Source organism: Sprattus sprattus (assembly GCF_963457725.1).
Source record: "Sprattus sprattus genome assembly, chromosome: 4".
NCBI classification, from domain to species: Eukaryota; Metazoa; Chordata; class Actinopteri; order Clupeiformes; family Clupeidae; genus Sprattus; species Sprattus sprattus.
The window spans coordinates 41,135,811-41,155,331 of record NC_137923.1 but is presented as its reverse complement, the minus strand read 5'-3'; positions in this window follow the sequence as shown (position 1 = coordinate 41,155,331).

Here is a 19,521-nt window from a genome sequence, read left to right as displayed (position 1 = left end):
GATGGCAGGCCGCTAGCGTCTTTGCGAATGACCTGGATTCATCTGATTGTGATTGCGCAGCGGAGGTAGAGACGGAGATGGAGACGGAGATGGAGATGGAGATGGAGATGGAAATGGAGATGGCGTGTATTTGCTTGTGCTGATTGCAGGTGGTAGGTGGAGGGATTTTAATTCCATTTGATTCGCAGCGGAGAGCTCCTTTTCCATATCAGCCTAATCTGTGCCTTTCACCGCAGGACACCTGCCCACTACACCAGCCCCCCTACTAGACACACACACACACACACACACACACACACACACACACACACACACACACACACACACACACACACACACACACACACACACACACACACACACACTCTCTCTCTCTCTCTCTCTCATACACACACACACCCAGAGTGGCTTTGTGTGAAAAAAAGATCTTTAAATAACCTCTGCTTCTAGATGGTTTCCACCTACATACCGAAGAATAGGATTGTGTGTGTGTGTGTTTCAGTGTTCAGGGCAGATTAAAAACCTATACACCACCCTTAATTCCCAAATCCAGGAAGTTGCAGGCCAATCATAGCAGATTTCTCACTGGATGTCTTTTGGGAATAGGCAAACAATATGTTGTGTACAACAGTATTTCATTCATATTGCTTACCATGCTCACACTGAATTCACAGGCTGTTATAATTGTGTATGTGTGTATGTGTGTATGTATGTTTGTGTGTGTGTGTGTGTGTGTGTGTGTGTGTGTGTGTGTGTGTGTGTGTGTGTGTGTGTGTGTGTGTGTGTGTGTGTGTGTGTGTGTATGTGTGGTGTGTGTGTGTGTGTGTTCGTGTGTGTGTGTGTGTGTGTGTGTGTGTGTGTGTGTGTGTGTGTGTGTGTGTGTGTGTGTGTGTGCATGTGTGAATCGAGTCCAAACCTGACAGCAAGTGAGATATGCCCATCGCTATGTTTGCACGCTTGCTTCTCCCAAGGGATTCTGGGTAGTTTATTTCAGAGTATGAGCTGCACTATGTGTCAATGACAGCATTGCATTTCTCTCACACCAGTAGTTACAGACACGCGAGCACATGTACACACACACACACACACACCATACATACAAAAGTAACACACACAAAATAAATTCTCCCCACACACACACACACACACACGAACATACGTATAAATACAAATACGCACACCCCCACAACACATTTACATACATACACATACAAGCACACCAGAGATGCACCCCCCCCACACACACACACGAACACACACACACACACACACACACATACACACACCCACACACCCCTCCCCCCCCACACACACACACACATATGTTGAGCCAGAGGAGCATGCATCAGTGTGTGGACGGTCCACATGTTCACACTCTGTCAGGAGAGCGCCAGTGGCACAATGCATCTGGAATGCTGGAGAGCCGCTTGTGTGGGGATAAGATTGCATTCCTAATCAGTCAGATTAGTTCACTGACCCACAGCACATCTCTCTTTCATTCCCTCTCCTCCCTCCCTTTTCCTTCTTCGCACACAGATTCCTTCAGAAGCCCACTAACACCTTTCTCTCTTTCCTCATCTTCTCCTCACAAAGTCACTCCTCCTCACTTACTTTCCTCCCATCTTCTCTCTCTCTCTCTCTCTCTCTCTATCTCTCTCGCTGTGTCTTTGTCTTTCTTTTTAAGCCTCCCTCTGCATTGTATTTTCCTTTTACTTACTCTCTCACTTTTTTCCCCTCTCTCTCTCCATGCCTCCCTCTGCATTTAATTTTCCTTTTAAAATCTCTCTCTCTCTCTCTCTCTCCTGTGTTTGTGGATTTCCCTGAGCCTGCTGGTGCTCTTATTTGCCTCGGTTCTCTGAAAGGTCAGGAATTCATAACACCCATGGCTCTCTGTAGGCATGGGGTGATTGGGAACAGACTGGAGGAGGAGGAGGAGGAGGAGGAGGAGAATGGATCGATAGGTCAGAGGCTATCGCCAGGAAACACACATCCCCTCTCTAATGTGATTAGAATGGCACATCTGAACCGCCCCTCATTGATGGCCGATCCAGAAGGACACTGAAGCTAACGTAATGGTAATTCGATACGCAGAGACATGAGAAGTTTGCGCCCTGAGACACGATGAAGCACGGCCTCTGCAGAAGAAGAATAAAGAGGGGATGCAGTGGAAATGTGGGAGAAGGCTATCAAAAAAAGGGGAAAAAAAGAAAATCTTTATTCTCTCTCTTATTCTGTTGTTTTCACAGCAGAGATGAAGTGGCTTGTCTATAATAAAGCGGGCCTTCATGCAGAATGGAATGAGTGCCTGCGTGCTGATATCAGAGGATGACATTTACCACGATCACCACTTACTCTCCCAGTTTAAGGCTAGCTCAATGGTAATGCTTTAAGCAGACAGGCCTGAGGAGGAATGAGTAACTAGTGTGGATGATGGTCAATAACACACAGCCTGACAGTGCATGATGTTGTTATAACATCATTTGTTGTGGCCACCTTGCCATTGTGCTCATGACAGTAGTAGTTAGTGCATGAACTGCGCTTTGTTGTTGCCTTGATGAAGTCTTACTGAATTCTCCTCTTTAGCTGGGTTCATGCTGCATCCCTTTCTGCTCGATTCTGATTATTATTTTTCACTTTTCTTCATCATTTTCAGATGAGTGTTCCCATTTGCCTCAGAATGTGACCTGAATCTGACACTTATGTGAACTGTAAGCTGTCCTGAAATGATACACATGCCTAAAAGCGCATTAACAAATCCTCAGTTTAGTGCACCTACAAAACGCAGATGCAGAACGCAATAATCTCTGCATTGATGTGCAAATTACGTTTTCTGTGGGTTTAAACTAAATTCTTTATGAGAAGGATACAAACCCGAGAGGCTAAAAACGCTCCCTGTCTTTAGTTTCTGCTCTCTCCATAGACATGGGAACGCACAACCATGAAATGAAACTAAACGAAAAGTAGGTAACAGCATAGCCAGATTACGTGAATTAACAGGAAAAGCCAATGAAAAACTCTGACATGGTCTGTTCGGATTGCAGTCACATGCAGGCCACGTACACGTATAGCCAATTTATTTGAGTCGGGCCTCAGATCGGAAATGAAAAAATCCAGTTCCACGCGACCTTTTGCTGTTTAGACTGGCGACAAAAAAACATCAGATATGTGCCACATGTGGTGGAAAATGAGATTTCTTCTCCAGTCCAAACACAGCCTTTGAGGCTCCCATCCATCATGTTGAGCTGCGCAAGCCTAATTAGATATGATCTCTAGTTCCGTATCACGTCCAGACTTGAGTAGTAGGGAGGATTAGTGCAATACAAAAATACTCTTTTTTATTCTTCAGCTTGTGATCTGAAAAAGGTTCTTCTTCAGTACTAAAAACTGCTATTAATCAGAGTGCCTTAATAAACTATTTCATAGAACCTTTTTGTTTGATGTGTTTGATGTGTAGGTCTGAGATGTTGATGTGTTATGGTGGTGAGTGCGGCCTAAGGAGTCATCGAGAGAGTGTGTGTGAGTGTGTGTGTGGATGTGTGTGTGTGTGTGTGTGTGTGTGTGTGTGTGTAGATTTGGAGCCAGTGGGAATAGGGCTGGAGTCCTGGAGTCTTGCGATGCTCTCCGTCAGAGTTCTCACAGCCGAGACACCTATTGCAGCTGGGATTGGGAGATGCTAATAAGATCAATAAATCTTTCCTCCCCTGGAGACCCCAGTCAATGTGCAAGGGGACTGATAATGCATAGTCATTTGGGTGGCCAATTAAGACCCATCTCTGTCTCTAGCTTCTGTATCAAACACACCCACACAAACACACATACACACCCACACAAACATACACACACACACACACACACACACACACACACACACATAAATGCATACAAACACTAAGCAAACACCCATGAACATGCACAGCACACTTAATGCTCTCTGTAGGTTAATTTCATTCATATTTTTACATTCCCATTCAAACAACAGACTGCCTTTACTTACATCAGTTCCTATGGCACACAAACACACACACACACACACACACACACACATGCACACACACACAAACATACACACACACACACACACACACAAACACACACACACACATGCACATGCACACGCACACGCACACGCACACACACACATGCATACAAACACTGAGCATACACCTATGAACGTGCACAGCACAAATAATGCTCTCTGTAGGTTAATTTCATTCATATTTTTACATTCCCATTCAAACAACAGACTGCCTCTACTGTTCACCAGTTCCTATGGTATACACTAGCCTGGCCATTACCAGCCTGTGACTCCATTTCATTCCACTTTCAGTCTGGCAAAACGCTATGCATTTTCGTTTCCGAGATGAGCGGGTGCTTAGCTTGAGGTTTAAAATCATTGGAGTTCCCTTAACCAATCAGCAACGTTTAGTAAGCATTCGGTAGATTAAACTCTTCCCAAAGCCAGTTGGGAGAAGAGCTACGACGTCCTTTCCAATCATAAAACTTACAAGAAAATACTCTTGTTCTCCTTTTAATTTTCTGATGTTCTCGAGAGTTGAGACAACTTTTCCGATAGCTTTTCGTGTCTTTTCATCCAAGGCGAGTTTTGCGTCACAGCTCTGAACTGTTCGCTGATTGGTCCTACAGGATTTTGAGTCCTGGAGACGATTGTCAACGGGGTTGGGCCAGACTGAGTATGAGCTTGAAATCAATTCAGGCGGAAATACGTAGGCTGGTGTCACCAGGCTAGGTATACACAGCATGTAGGTGTATATACACCTATACACCCACAAGCACAGGACAAATCTCTACTGTATAAATACAGCCACACGCACACACACACATACACTGTAAACCTGAACAAGTTCAGTGTACTTAAAACTTTTGATGTAACCGATTACATAATACAATTTGAGTACACATATATTTTGTTTTAAGTAAACTTAACTTAAATATGATAAATTGGCTATACTGATTTATTTTGTTTTCATTTGCAAAATTTGTAAGTTCTCTGAAGTCATATTATTCCAAAATCCAAGGATTCTGCCTCGTCGGATATTTGTGTTTCTCTGGGTCTTTCGCAAACGCCCTTACAAGTTTTTGAAAGGGTATCTCCCTTACGTTCCAACTTCTTGCACAAGCTCTTACTGTAGAGAGAACTGTCATTGGTCGACCGCCTTCCCAGTGTTGCCAGATGTACATTTACATCTGTGATTTAGCAGACGCTTTTATCCAAACTAATTTACAAGGAATTTTCCATTTATAGATCAGGAGCAGTTTAAGGGTTCACACTTATACACTTGGTACGGAGGAGTGGGGAATCGAACTAGCAACCTTCCAACCTCTCGATTACTAAACGACTCCTCTACCTTAAGTCTGCTGTCTCCGTGTCTCATCACACGAACTCTGCAATGGTGTTCTCGAAGACGTAAGTAAGTAGAACTGTTTGGGTTTACAGTGTACACACAGACACACACACACACACTGCTCAGCATGGCCATGATGTGTATTGAACTCCCAGCTACCTTACATCGTAGTCTTTTGTTTTCTCTCTCTCCCTCATCTGCCTGTCTGAGGCCCAGGAGAAAGAGAGAGAGCGAGAAAGAGAGGGCGAACAGGAAGAGGAGACAGGACTCACTGCACACACACACCTCCACTGGCAGCAGCACCCTGGTATACTCCCTAAACAGAGCTGCCCCCAAGAGTGTGGCAGCGCGGGCAAAACTAGTGGCTCAGAGCTCCTGGTGGTAATCACCAACAATGAAAAAAGAGGGGGATGAAGAAGAAGAATGGAGGACAGAGAGCAACCTAGCACTGACTTCCAAGCAATACGAAAAAGAAGGATAGAGAGAAAGAGAGAGGAGATAATGAGTAGCAGACAGACAGACAGACAGACAGAGGAGAGGAGCCTCCTTGGCTTGCCCGCCCCCTCCCTCCCTCCTCCTCTGCCTCTCCATGCAGACCCCCCCACCAGTATGGTAGAAACTGAGCTCAGCAAATTTCGACATGTCCCGCGCACTAAGCTGTCAAATTAGAAGGCTGAGGCGAGAGGGATTGAGATTTTCTGTGCGCGCACTGCATCTGCGCCGACACACCGGCCATCTGCACGGCACATGGAAAAGCTGCGCACAAATTGGTCTCCCTGGCAAACAGAGATGTGCTGTGTGTGGGTGGTTGGTTACCAGCGTGAATCTATAGGTCAGCCGCTTCATGGCAATTTGCATATATGTGTATGGATGCTCTAAAATTAAGTGTTTGTGTGTATGTCCATTTGTGTGTGTTGGCTAGGGTCTGTGTATGAATATAAATGTTAGTCTGTGTGTGCTTATGTGTGTCTCTGCACATATGTAGATGAAACTGTTTTTGTGTGTGGGTATATGTATATGGATATAAATGTTCCATGTATGTGTGTGTGTATGTGTGAATAATTTAGTCTCTGTGCATATCTAAATGAAGTGCTCTCTCTTCATCGGTGTGTGTGTGTGTGTGTGTGTGTGTGTGTCTGTGTGTGTTTGTGTGTGTGTGTGTGTGTGTGTGAGTGTGTCTGAGTACAAACCCTTCTGAGACGCTGCCAGGGAGTCTCCTGACGATCATCCACACCTCGAGCACTCTTCCCACATCCCTCTGTCCTTTCACCCCCCTCAAACCCAATCATCAGCACTGGCGCGTCTCATTAATGCTCTACATATATTTACCTAAACAATATTTATACATATTCTTCCTACAGTCGTCTGTCTCGCAAAGAAAAGCAAAGGGGAAGAGACAAACAGTGAACTAAATGTGGTATTTACATAAACAGAAGAAATACCCACTTATTTTGTTCCCATTATGTCAAGATATCCTCCAAGGCCTTCTACAACATTGCAACATCAGAGCATTCTGAAGATTAGGGCTGCTTCAAAAGCTCTGTTTGGGTCCTATTCCTCCCAGATGTCTTAGTAATTAATATCCATTTCTGCGCCGAGGCTTAAACGTGCATTAAGGGCAGCCAGAAAATAGTCTCCTTTAATCTTTTTCTTTTTCCTCTTCTTCTTTCTGTCTTGCTCTACCCCTCCCTTTCACGAGGAACTGTGAGGAACCTTTTTATGTCGTTTTTTTATTTTCATCTGTCTTTTCCTCCTTTTCCTTCACTCCCCCACCCCTTGCTCCCTCCTTTTCCCTCCCTCTCTCCTGTCTTCCGTCTTGCGTTCGCTGCTTTTAAAGACTGCTGTAGTATTTTTTTAAGTTGGCTGGTGTTCAGTCAGAGGGCTTCAGAATTCCTGTTTATACCCGTAGGTGATCTCCATCCCCCCCCCCCCCCCCTTTCTTTTGAGATAGGGAAGAAAAGAACCAGGTCTGGATAGAGAAAGACAGGGGATGTGCGTAGGATAGAAAGCAAGAAATTAAAAGAATTGAAAGACAGAGATCTGTCTAGCTCTCTCTATCTCAGTCTGTGTGTGTGTGTGTGTGTGTGTGTGGGTGAGTGTGTGAGTGCGTGTGTGTGTGTGTGTGTGCGTTTGTGTGTGTGTGTGTGTGTGTATGAAAACATCATGTCTTATCTGCCATTGCTGCCAGTGGAACACAGGTAACTCAGATCAGAGACAGACTCAACTCCAGTACCTGAGAGACCTCTGTTGAAACTGCATAATCAGTTTCTCAGATTAAACGGAGAGAATGTAAATCATACACCGGTGAACACACACTGTCTGGCACACACACACACACACACACACGCTTGCCAATTTACGGCTTCAGAGATGCATAAAAATATGACTTTCCTATGGACTGAATAAATAGAGATTATGTAGAGCAGGCCTACTCACAGTGCAGTCAGTTGTACTTCATTGACTCCACTTGCAGTAGAATCAAGATGCTATCAGATGTATAAGGTATATATATATATATATATATACGTTATACAACAGAAGTGAGTACCCCCCTGTGCAATATCACTTACATGTCAAATCATTCAAAATGAGATTGCATTACAGTAATTGTAGACGACCAGTAGGGTATGTAAAATTATAAAGGGATGGTTGCGAATTTACCATGTTAAAAACACAGTCCCCACTGTAGGAACTCAATGCAACAAAAAGCCAGTACACCTTTCATTAACGAGATTCAAACCTTTTAGTTTAAATAAATATATAGTATAATAAATAGTTTGTATGTCTTTATTTTTGATGACAGTTAATCCTCCTTGGTATAGAGGATACCAGGGTTAAACAGATTTATGGAGAGATTTGCTCTTGCTCAACTGCTCTTTGCTGGAGGGGTTGTGTTGCTCTACCTTTCTCTTTAAAATACCCCAAAAGTGTTCTATTGGATTCAAGTCAGGCGACATACTTGGCCAGGTCATAGTTATTCTTTTGCATGATTTTGTCAGTGTGCTTTGAGTTGTCATCATGCTGGAGTATCCCTCTTCTGCCAAGCTTTTTTAGACTGGGGGCCATCTTGTCAGCCAGTATTTTGGTATATCCACACGCATTGGATATAGCCAGCCACTGTCCATGGGGTCATTATAGGGGGGGGGGGGGGGGGGGGGGGCACTGCGACTCTGATTAGTGGTACTATGGCTCGTTCTATACTTCCTATCTATACCTCCAATTACTGCTGCAACTGTGTTTAGACTGATTTTAAGTTGGTCAGCAATCTTTTTGAGACTTGGTGAATACTCACAATCAGATATTTCCAATTACTCTGGCAATTATATTTAATGTGGAGCCATGATGTAGATAGACATAGCCCATAGGTGTGAAATGGAAAAGGTTATGGAGTTCACGTAACCATGTTTATGCTATTAGACTTATTGGAAATTTTGTTTCAATGATCCCAGGCTTCTAACTAGTGTGTCTGTCATCACAGGTCTATTGACTTTTGTTACACTGAGTCAAAACAGTCTTTTTAAAGTATTTGTTTTGGATCATTCATAAGAGGACATACTCTACTTTTCAACTTAAAAATAATGCAATTTCGGTGATGTAATACAATTTTGAATCTTTTGACATTTAAGTAATATTGCACAGGGGTGTGGCTACTACTGTTGTATATTGTATGCATATCTCATGCCTTGTTCTATAATTACATCCACAGACGTTCACTCCTGCACAGTCAAACACACTCCCACTCACACATAGCCCCCCCCTACACACACACATTTACCTTAAATTCTCCCAGGTGTGCTGCTGTGGCTTTGGTGCAGGCCCCAGAGGAGGGGGAGGCAGGGAGAGTGTGTGTTCGTGTGTGTGTGTGTGTGTGTGTGTGTGTGTGTGTGTGTGTGTGTGTGTGTGTGTGTGTGTGTGTGTGTGTGTGTGTGTGCTGCGGTGGCTTTGGTGTAGGCCCCAGAGGAGGGGGAGGCAGGGAGAGTGGTTGCGTGACTGGCGCTTCTGTGGGTGCTGAGCTTAGCCAGGCTGCATGTGATCCTCATCTCCATCTCCACAGGGACCTTCACTTACAGCATGTGTGTGAATGTGTGTGTGTGTGTGTGTGTGTGTGTGTGTGTGTGTCTGTGTGTGTGTGTGTGTGTGTGTGTGTGTGTAAGTGTGCATGTGTGTGTGTGTGTGTGTGTGTGTGTGTGTGTGTGTGTGTGTGTGTGAGTAAGTGTGCATGTGTGTGTGTGTGTGTGTGTGTGTGTGTGTGCATGTGTGTGTGTGTGTGTGTGTGTGTGTTTGTGTGCGTGTGCGTGTGTGTGTGTGTGTATGGGCATGCCTGTGTGTGTGTGCATGTGTGTGTGAGAGGGAGGGAGAGAGGAAAAGGGAGATTCCCTGTGGACTCTGTGCACATTAAAGCACATAAATATGTGTGACTTCGGTGTGTGGAGTGAGTCACGGTCACTTCTCTGCATAATATATATGCACCAGACTGAGCAAGCACACTGTGTGTGTGTGTGTGTGTGTGTGTTCAGTTTGCATAGTATGGGTTGTCATCGCACCTATGTGTCAAATCTAACAGATAGACTTTGGTGTGTCATTACAAACACACACTCACGTAAGCACACAAGCACATTTCCACACATACCAAGACAAAAAGGAGATTAAACAAGTTGGATTATGTAACTGTCTGTAACATCGAGACAGCGCTCCAGCAAAACCAGACAGAGCTCTGCATGTTTTTTCTCTCCCTCTGCCTCAGCCTGTCCTGATATGTCCTGTAAGCCTTGCGCTCTGCTTTATATCTATCTGTGTGTGTGTGTGTGTATACATGTGAGTGAGTGAGTGTGTGACTGTGTTAGTGTGTGTGTATGTGTGCCTCTGTCTGTATCTGCTTATTTCTGTGTATGTGTGTGTATACATGTAAGTAAGTGAGTGTGTGTGTGTGTGTGTGTGTGTGTGTGTGTGTGTGTGTGCCTCTGTCTGTATCTGCTTATATCTGTGTATGTGTGTGCATACATGTAATTGTGTGTGTGTGTGTGTGTGTGTGTGTGTGTGTGTGTGTGTGTGTGTGTGTGTGTGTGTGTGTGTGTGTGTGTGTGTGTGTGTGTGTGTGTACTGATCCCAGCCATGGCCTGTCACTGAGCCGGGCGGAAGCCATCTAGACAGATGGAGCTTTTTCTGGGCCCGAGGTGGCCTGTATAGATTGGACAGGCTTGCCATGTTTTTCGGCTGGCGAAGGCGAGGAGCTGTCTCTCCCCAGGTTGTAATCGTTTCTTTTGGTCCGATGAACAGGGATGAAGATGAACGAAACACTTAAAGGACGGAGAGGGGGGGAAAGAGAGCGAGAAAGAATGGCAACGTGGTGGGAAGAAAAGGCAGAGATGTCGCCATTGCTTCGTGTCACTTTCGGTTTTAATGAAATATGGATATGAATAAAAACACACTCAGACAACCATGTACACACTCTTTCAGTCATTTCTTTCACTCTCATACACACTCATACACTCACACACACACACACACACACACTCATACACACACACACACATGCGCACACACAAACTCATACACACACTCACACACACACACATGTGCACACACACACACACACTTGTGCACACAGATGCTATCTCTCCAGTCCTCATTAGGCACTTACACACTTTCCCCGTGTAAAGAAGATTTGAATATGAAATTGAAAGAGTGTGGCCATCCAGGCGTGTGCGTATGTGAGAGAGAGAGAGTGTGTGTGTGTGTGTGTGTACGCATGCACATGTGTATGTGTGTGTACACAAGGCGTCTGAAGCCCAGAGCTCATCTGTGTGTGCAGTCAGGTAGAGAGATGTTTTTCTTTCTTAAATTGCCTTCCGTGCTGTTTTGCTTGGGTAATGGAAGAACCGAGAGACAAGAAGAAAGAGAGAGAGAGAGTGAGGTGGGGGGGGGGAGTGTGTGTGAGAGAGAGAGATGGGGAGAGGGTGGGGAGGGGGGGTGGGGGTGGTGTTAGTGACATGCGCTGTGACAGTTCCACTTCTGAAGATGTAGCATTACCAGGCATTTCCATAATGCCGCCATCGGTGTGGATTCATTAAGGTTACTGGCTGCTTAGCATTTAGCATGTGCTTCATGTGCACACCTTAATAAATCATAAATACAATCTCACCCCTCAGCACTTCTTCTTTTCACTTTAGCTCTCCCCTTTCTCTTTCTCTTTCTCTCTCTCTTTCTCTTTCTTCACCTTCATTTCTGTCTGTTTTTATCCCTTATTCTTGAGTGTTGTGACCTTGTGCAAAGTTACAAGCAGTCAGTCGTTCGTGGAGAATACTTGATAGAGAGAAGAGTTTCTGTATAGGCAAATAGACAGACTGAGAGAGAGAGACAGGGAGAGAGAGAGGGAGAGAGAGAGAGAGAATGAGAGAGAGGTGGATAGAATATTGCAGACGGAGAAAGAGTGAATGGACAAAGACGTGTTGGCTGCTGAATAAGTGAGAGGGTTCGTCTGGAGGAGAGGAGGTACACGGGGCATGAGAACAGAAAAAAAGAGGGAGAAAATTGGAGTCAGACAGAGAGAAAGAAACAGAGACAGAGAGAGGGGGACTGTGAAAGAACAGAAAGAATTGGAGAGAAGGGGACAGAAGGTGAAAGAGTGTGGCGAAGAGAGAGAGAGAAAGAGGGAGGGAGGGAGGGAGGGAGGGAGGCAGACACAGACAGCCAGTGTGAATAAGAATGAAAAAGAAGCAGAACCATGAAGAAGGAAAGAGAGAGTGAGAGAGAGAGGGAGAGAGAGAGAGTAATGCAAATTACCATGCAAATGAGACACACAGAGGAGGTAAAATTGCCCTCTTTCCAATCAGAGAATCAAATCCATCACTGCCCCACCGGAGAGGAGGGAATAGAGATGGGGAGAGAGGGATGGATGGAGTGGTGGAGGGAGGGAGGCTAAATGAGGCACCCTGGCCCACAGATAGTGCCTCCCTGCTGGGAGGATAACTGCAGGCTGGGGCCTCTCTCTCCTGGAGCTCTTTGTCTCTGAGGTTTCCAATCAGCCAGGCTTCAGTCGCCCGTCGCCTCTGGAGGGCATTAATGACATCTGCTACTACGCCGTGCTACACACACACACACGGCACATACACACAAAACGCACACACACGGTCACATACACATAAAAATACACACACACACACACACACACACACACACACACACACACACACTCACACACACGGTCACATACACACAAAACACACACACACACACACACGGTCACATACATACGAAACACACACACACACACACACACACACACACACACATTCACACACAATCTCTCAACTAAACACTCACATACACACGGTTGCTCACAGAAATTACACGCTCACAAAACTACATAACCACACACACACAAATAACACATTCACAAAAACACATACACACAGATACACATGTACATGCACACAAATATAAACTTACAGAACTATATACATACACTGACATACCTGACACACACAGTTACACACCTACACACAAATGCAGTGAATGAAAACACACACATAGATGCCATGTGCATTGTATTCCCATACCAAGACAGGCATGGGGAAAGTCTGTGAATTTAGTGTTTGTTTTTGAAGGTCATCTTATCAATTGTTTTATCTTTTTGGCTGTTTTATGTATGACACTGATTTTATTTTTCATATTTGCGCGTAAATGCCATAACTGTGTTTGTGTTGGCCTGTTTCAACAGTCCACTAGGGCCGCATGTTGGCAATCATGCCAGTCTTATTATAACAGTGTGCACTTGTTTGTTCGTACCAACAGTAACACTATGTCTACTGTCACACACACACACACACACACACACACTCATGCTCTACTCCCAGGCTTAGACAAAGTCATTATGTAAACTGTTAAGACACCTACCATGGATATGAATAACAGATATGAAGTGGAGAGTTGTTGGTTATGCTTTCACTGTGCAACAACCTGTGTTTAGAGGTAACTGTGTATTGTTTTTTTCTAGCACTGTGTGTGTGTGTGTGTGTGTGTGTGTGTGGGTATGTGTGTGTGTGTGTGTGTGCGTGTGTGTGTGTGTGTGTGTGTGTGGGTATGTGTGTGTGTGTGTGTGTGTGTGTGTGTGTGTGTGTTTGCGTTACCACATGGATTTAATCTTTTACCAATAAAGGCTGCCATCAGCAAAAAATCATTCCAATAGCAAATAATTTGGGTTGAGTTAAGTGCTAAGCTATTTTAAGTCACAACATCTTTAGCTGTGTTGCTTTTTACCCGTTTTTTTCCCCCAGTTCATTGGCTAGAATTAGCTGATTTTAAAATCGTTTGAAAAAAAAAAACATTTCTGTTCACTATTAGGTCCTTGTGATCTCCAATGTTCAACAGCGGGAAAACCGAATGATTCTCACATTGAACAAAGCAACCAGATTTAAGCGGGTTTTTTAATTCGTTCACCATTCCTTATCCCAAGCGTTGCTTAACTGGGGCGTGTGGGCATATGAGTGACATGTGAAGGAAGGAAAATGAGACAAACAGGCCCTCTTTCAGAGCGAAGCATTTCATCACACATCACGCCACATCAAACCCCAGCATGGTGCAGACGATGGAGCTGATGAAACGACTACAGTCTCACTCTCTCTGGAGCAGCAGCTTCTGCTGGCCTTACTTTGGTTCCCTCTCTTTTTCTCTAAGTCCATCTCCATCTCTCTCTTTCCATCTCTTTCTCTCTCCTGCTCTCTCTCTCTCTGTCTTTTTGTCTCCCAGTCTCTGTCTGTCTCTATCTCTTTCAATCCTTCACTCTATTTTTCTTTCTGTCTATATATTTCTCTTTGTCTGTCTTTCTGCTTATCTGTCTATGCGTCTGTCTCGCTCTCTATCTCTCCTTTCACTGTCTACTGTCTATCTATTTTACTCTCTCTCTCTCTCTCTCTCTCTCTCTCTCTCTCTCTCTCTCTCCTGTCTGACTATCTCTCCCTCTCTCTGCTCAGTTTTCCTTCATGGATTCGCAGTGCATTCTCAGGAAGCTAGCGTAAGGCTGCTAAGAGCTGTATAGCCATGCCAGCTGGCTAGGCTGGCCATTGTGTTCACAGAAAGACAGAAAGAGAGAGAGAGAGAGAGAGATACAGAGAGATAGAGAGAGAGAGAGAAAGAGACAGAGAAAAGGCCCCTGTGCCAAGATGAATATTCACCGCCACTCAGCGCAATCCCCCAGGATCCTTTGCCAAAAAAAGCTCCAGCTCACCTTGTTTACCTGCTCCTTATTTGTCACCAGAAAGGAAGAGGGGCCTGTGATTTGTGCCGCACTCCGTGCCTCGACCGCCTGCCAAGTAATTTATTCCGCCACTGCCTCACGCTTGTCTCTGCCAAAGTGCCTAACAGAGGAAGGGAGAGTGAGGACGAGAGGGGTGGGGAGGGGAGGAAGAGGGAGAGGGAGAGGGAGAGGGAGAGGGAGAGGGAGAGGGAGAGGGAGAGGGAGAGGGAGAGGTTGAAGGATAAGAGCGCGAGAGGTGAAGCAAAGTTTTTGGGTAATGTGCAAAAGCGAAGGAAAGTAGAGCTGGAACAAGGTGGGATGCCAAATGTAGTCAAACTAAAAAAAAGGTTTGCAGGAAATTTTGAATGTGGAAAAGAGGACACAGATAAAAGGGTAAAGTAAGGGATTTGGAGGAAAAAAAAGAGAAGAAACTCAAATCAGACAGGAAGAGAGAGAGAGAGAGGTGGGGTGCTGAGGAGGGAGTCATTTGCGATGTTTTTTTAGGAAGGGGGGGTTGCTTGGCAGTGCACCCCAGTGCCCAGCTGTCTCTCTGTCCCGCACGCTCAGCGGTGGTGTGTGATGGTGGTGATGGTGGTGGTGATGGTGGTGTGTGTGGCAGTGGCTCCATGGCTGTGAGGCCTGGGCGCAGATGGCCGGTGTAGAAAACCCCACGCTAAAGCCACACAAAGACACACTGGCACTGCCGCCCATGCCCGCCCATGCCCGCCTGTGTGCGCATGCCAGGACCCTCACAGTCCCCTATCATTCCCTTTCTCTCTCTCTCTCCCTCTCTCTCTCTCTCTCGCTCTCTCTCTCTCTCTCCCTCTCTCTCTCTCTCTCTCTCTCTCTCTCTCTCTCTCTCTCTCTCTCTCTCTCTCTATCTCTATCTCGCTCTCTTTTTTTTACATGGACACAGACCAGCACTCCAAAGCCTGGGTGTTAGATGCAGACTTCACTGGGCCCATTTGTAATTCATAGCAAGGGACATTGTCCCCTCCCCGTTACCATGCCCCCTTCCACCCCCCTCTTTTTCACTCTCACTGGAGTCCACATGGGGACTCACTGAGCAAACACCACATCAGTTGATCCACCAGATCCTCTCCAAATGAATGGCACGAACACACGCCCGAAACAAACAATGACGACAGGAGAAGAACGAGCGCGTAAACATCTGAGCATACACAGGTAATCCCCGTCTCTGGCAGCGATGCCTTTTAACTTGCCTCAAACTCGACGTGACGCACACCCCTCACACGTTGCCTCCGCCGAGCGTGAGCGTCGTCTATGCGCGTATCTCACGGAGACAGGTCCCCTCAGCCTCTTGTTGCCTCTCCTTGTCGCTCGGTAAACTTTTTTGGACACGGGCGCTGAAACACAGCCTGCCCTGTCTACTCGCATTACCTCTGGGCCTCTTTTGTTTGTCTTCCTCTTTTTTTCCCTCCTTCACAGTTTTGTTGTTGTGATGCACCCCCCACCCCGAGAGAGAATGCTGCCTGTGATGGATGCCGGCCACGTGGATGTGATGTGGCTGCAGTGTTGTGCTGAGCGTGGCCCGTATGTGTGAACATGTCCAGTACGTGTGAATGTGTCCAAACACTCTCATCTTGACAGACAGGACAGGCTTTGGTCTCACTCGCTTCCAGGGTGTGTGGTGATGATGAAGCCTTTTTTTCCCTTCCTCTTCAGGAGAAGAAGTGAGCATCAGGATCTCTCTATCTCTTTCTCTCTCTCTCTCTGTCTGTCTCTCTCTCTCACTCTCTCTCTCTCTCTCTCTCTTTTTCCCTCGCTCTCTCTTTTATGAACATGTGCTGAAACTCTTCCAATTCTCTCATGTTTTATTTAATTCTTTTTTTTTTTGTACATCAGACGTTTTTACAACAAAAGTAGCTTCACAATATTTAGCACTGTCATGCCAGATGCCAGATTTCCTTCACATTCGCTTTGATCACCGGTCACTGAGCACTTTCTAACGTTACGTCTTGGCCACGAGTAATGATGTGAGCGATTTGGAAAAAAGAATGGCAGCCTTTTATGCGGGAGGAAAAAGAAAACTATCTTTTTTAAATCAGTTTCTATATCATTCATGTTCCAACAAAATGACTTGTGTGACAGAGTGGTTTTTGAGGCTTTATTCCTGGGCTTTTTGCCCTTTTGGAAACAAGCGATTGAGAAATACATTTGCCTTTAAACAAGTGAAAAAACCTCTCTTGCGATAATGGAGAAAAAATAGTAAATGACAGTCGCACACATGTTCACACATTAGTCACTCTTATTCCGGTTCTTTCTTTTATTTTCATTTCTCTCTCTCTCTCTCCCTCTCTCTCTCTCTCTCTGTGAGTCTCCGCGTAGCACTCTGAAATAATAAGCCACGAAGCTAGTGTCTTTGGTAGCGAAGAGAACCCCAAAGTTAATTGGGAAATTATCCCTCCCACCTTCCCCATTTTTTCCCAATTTGTTGTCTGAACGTTAGGGAACAAAAAGCAGGCAAATGGAGAGGACAAGAAAAACGAAATACCCAACTCTTGTTCCTCCTCCTTCTGAACTGAGAGCGTGGCAAGGCTGTCCTGGCAGGTCCCTCGGAGTGCACACAATGGAGCCGTTTCATCAGGCCATCAGTGCACTCTTAGCGGGGTGAGAACTAGGTGCCGCTGCCGCCTTTTGGCCCGTCCGGATTGAACAGTGTTCCAAAAAATGGGGCCGGCCACTTCTTTCACACTACGTGGCTTCATCTGTCAGAGGTCTCATGCCATTAAACCACCCTAAAAAAGAGAGAGAGAGAGAAAAAAAAGAATGTCCTTGTAAAATTGCATCTCGCGTAACTCACTCTGAAGATTTCTCAAGCTGGAAATACATTTCATGCAACTGCTTTGTTGTAAAGTAGAGAAGAGAGGGGGGAAAAATGGTTACATCCTAAATCTTTCAAACTGATAAAAAATCCTCTGGGAGCCATTGTGCCCGCCCCCCCCCCCACCCCGCACCACATTTATTTGGAGGAAATCACAAAAGTAGACCACTAGCTGCTTTTTCAAGTGTTTTTATGCTCCTCATGAAAATTCAACAGCATCATCATGATTGGAAGGCCTGGAAAAACAAAAAAAAAAAAATAAAAAAAAAAAGCTCTTTTTATTTTCCCTGACATTGAGCCATCCTGAACTGGGCCCATTAGGCTAAATGTTCTGTGTGCAACTCTGCCTAGCATGAACAGCAGGGAAATAAATGATTGTAATTGTCTCTTTAGAGGATGGCGCAGTGCTGGGTGGGTGGGTGTGTGAAGGGGCCCAGGACCATTTCTGAGGGCAGCAGGAGGTGTAGGTGGAGAGGGGTCAGGTTGCCAAATACTCGTGTGGAAATGGGTATCTGTATGTGTGTGTGTGTGGGGACACTGGTACCAGTGTGTACATATGCATGTGTGTGTGTGCCTGTGGTGAAGGGATAAGAGTGTGTAAAGTCCACTCGTGAAGAGGGTCAGATATCATGAAGTTAATAGATGTTCTGTGCAAGGCAAAGCCATGAGGGGCATCGGAGAGCAGACAGTGTGTTGTCCATGCTCATGGCGAGGAGTGGCAAAACATCTCAGCCCTCCCCTCCCTCTCCCTCTCTCTCTCCATCTCTTTCTCTCTTTCCGTCTCTCGCTCTTAGAGTCAGGGCTATGATGGATGCCCGCCATCCCTGCCCAGATGGTGCTGGGCACTGCCGATCCATCAAAGTGAAAGGGCTATTGGAGCTCCCCTCGTCCCAATGGTGTCTCAGTATGGGACCTCAGGGCGGGTTATCATCCGCCCCCATGGCCTTGCCAATGAGTCCAAGTTGGCTGCTGGCAGCTGGACAGAGTTGGGTGGTGCATTATGTGTGTGTGTGTGTGTGTGTGTGTGTGTGTGTGTGTGTGTGTGTGTGTGTGTGTGTGTGTGTGTGCGTGTGTGCGTGTGTGTGTGTTTGTGTGTGTGTGTGTGTGTTTGACCATGTGTGCACGTGTTTAAGTTTGTGAGTGTTTCTGTGTGTTTGCGTATGTGAATGTGTGTGTGCATGTTTAAATGTGTGTGTGTGTGTTTGTGTGTTGCTGGATAGAGTCTCCGTTTGGGGAAGGGAGACTCGGTTCTTCAGATGGTGAGCAAGCTGAGACGGGGCCCGAGGAGTCTCTCTTTTCAGCCTCTCTGCGCTTCCCTCTGCTGCTGAAGGTTCTGCGGGCTCAGCTGGGTCGGTTCTGGTGCTGCTGATGCTGGGCCGGGCACACTTACAGAGACTCTGGAAAGCCTTCAGAGGAGCTCCAATGACCTTGTCTACATCCTATGTGCCTGTCTCTGCCATGACTCTGTACTGTATTGGTAGACACACACACACACACACACACACACACACACACACACACACACATTGCTCCTGACATCTTTGAGGCCTGGGGTAAAGCTATTCGGGCCTTGCACTCCTATGTACCTCTGTGGTTTGTGTTTTTTGTTGGAGAACACCCGCAGGCACAAGGAATGGATGGATCTGTCAGGGGCCACAGTTTTGCATCTCACAGGCTGTGTTAAAGAGACCTTTCCAAACGGCTTCACTCAGACAGATACAGCCACACATACACACACACACACACAGATACAGACACACACACACACACGCACACGCACACACACACGCACACACACACACACACACACACACACACACTCACCTCTGCCATGCTCTGTTGCAGGGCAGAGGGAAAGCAGGTCCCAGGCAACCATTTGAAGTCATCCTGATGCTTCTCGAATTCAATGACTCAACAAAGGAGTGAGAGAGCAGAAGAGAAAAAAGGGAAGGGCAGAAGAAGGAGAGAAGAGGCTGGGTGGTGGGGGGAGTGGGGTGGGGGCCCCATAGACACAGGGACTTAAACGAACAAGCGAGCGAGTGAGTGAGCACTCCCACTTGCTAGGCGCACACATCTGC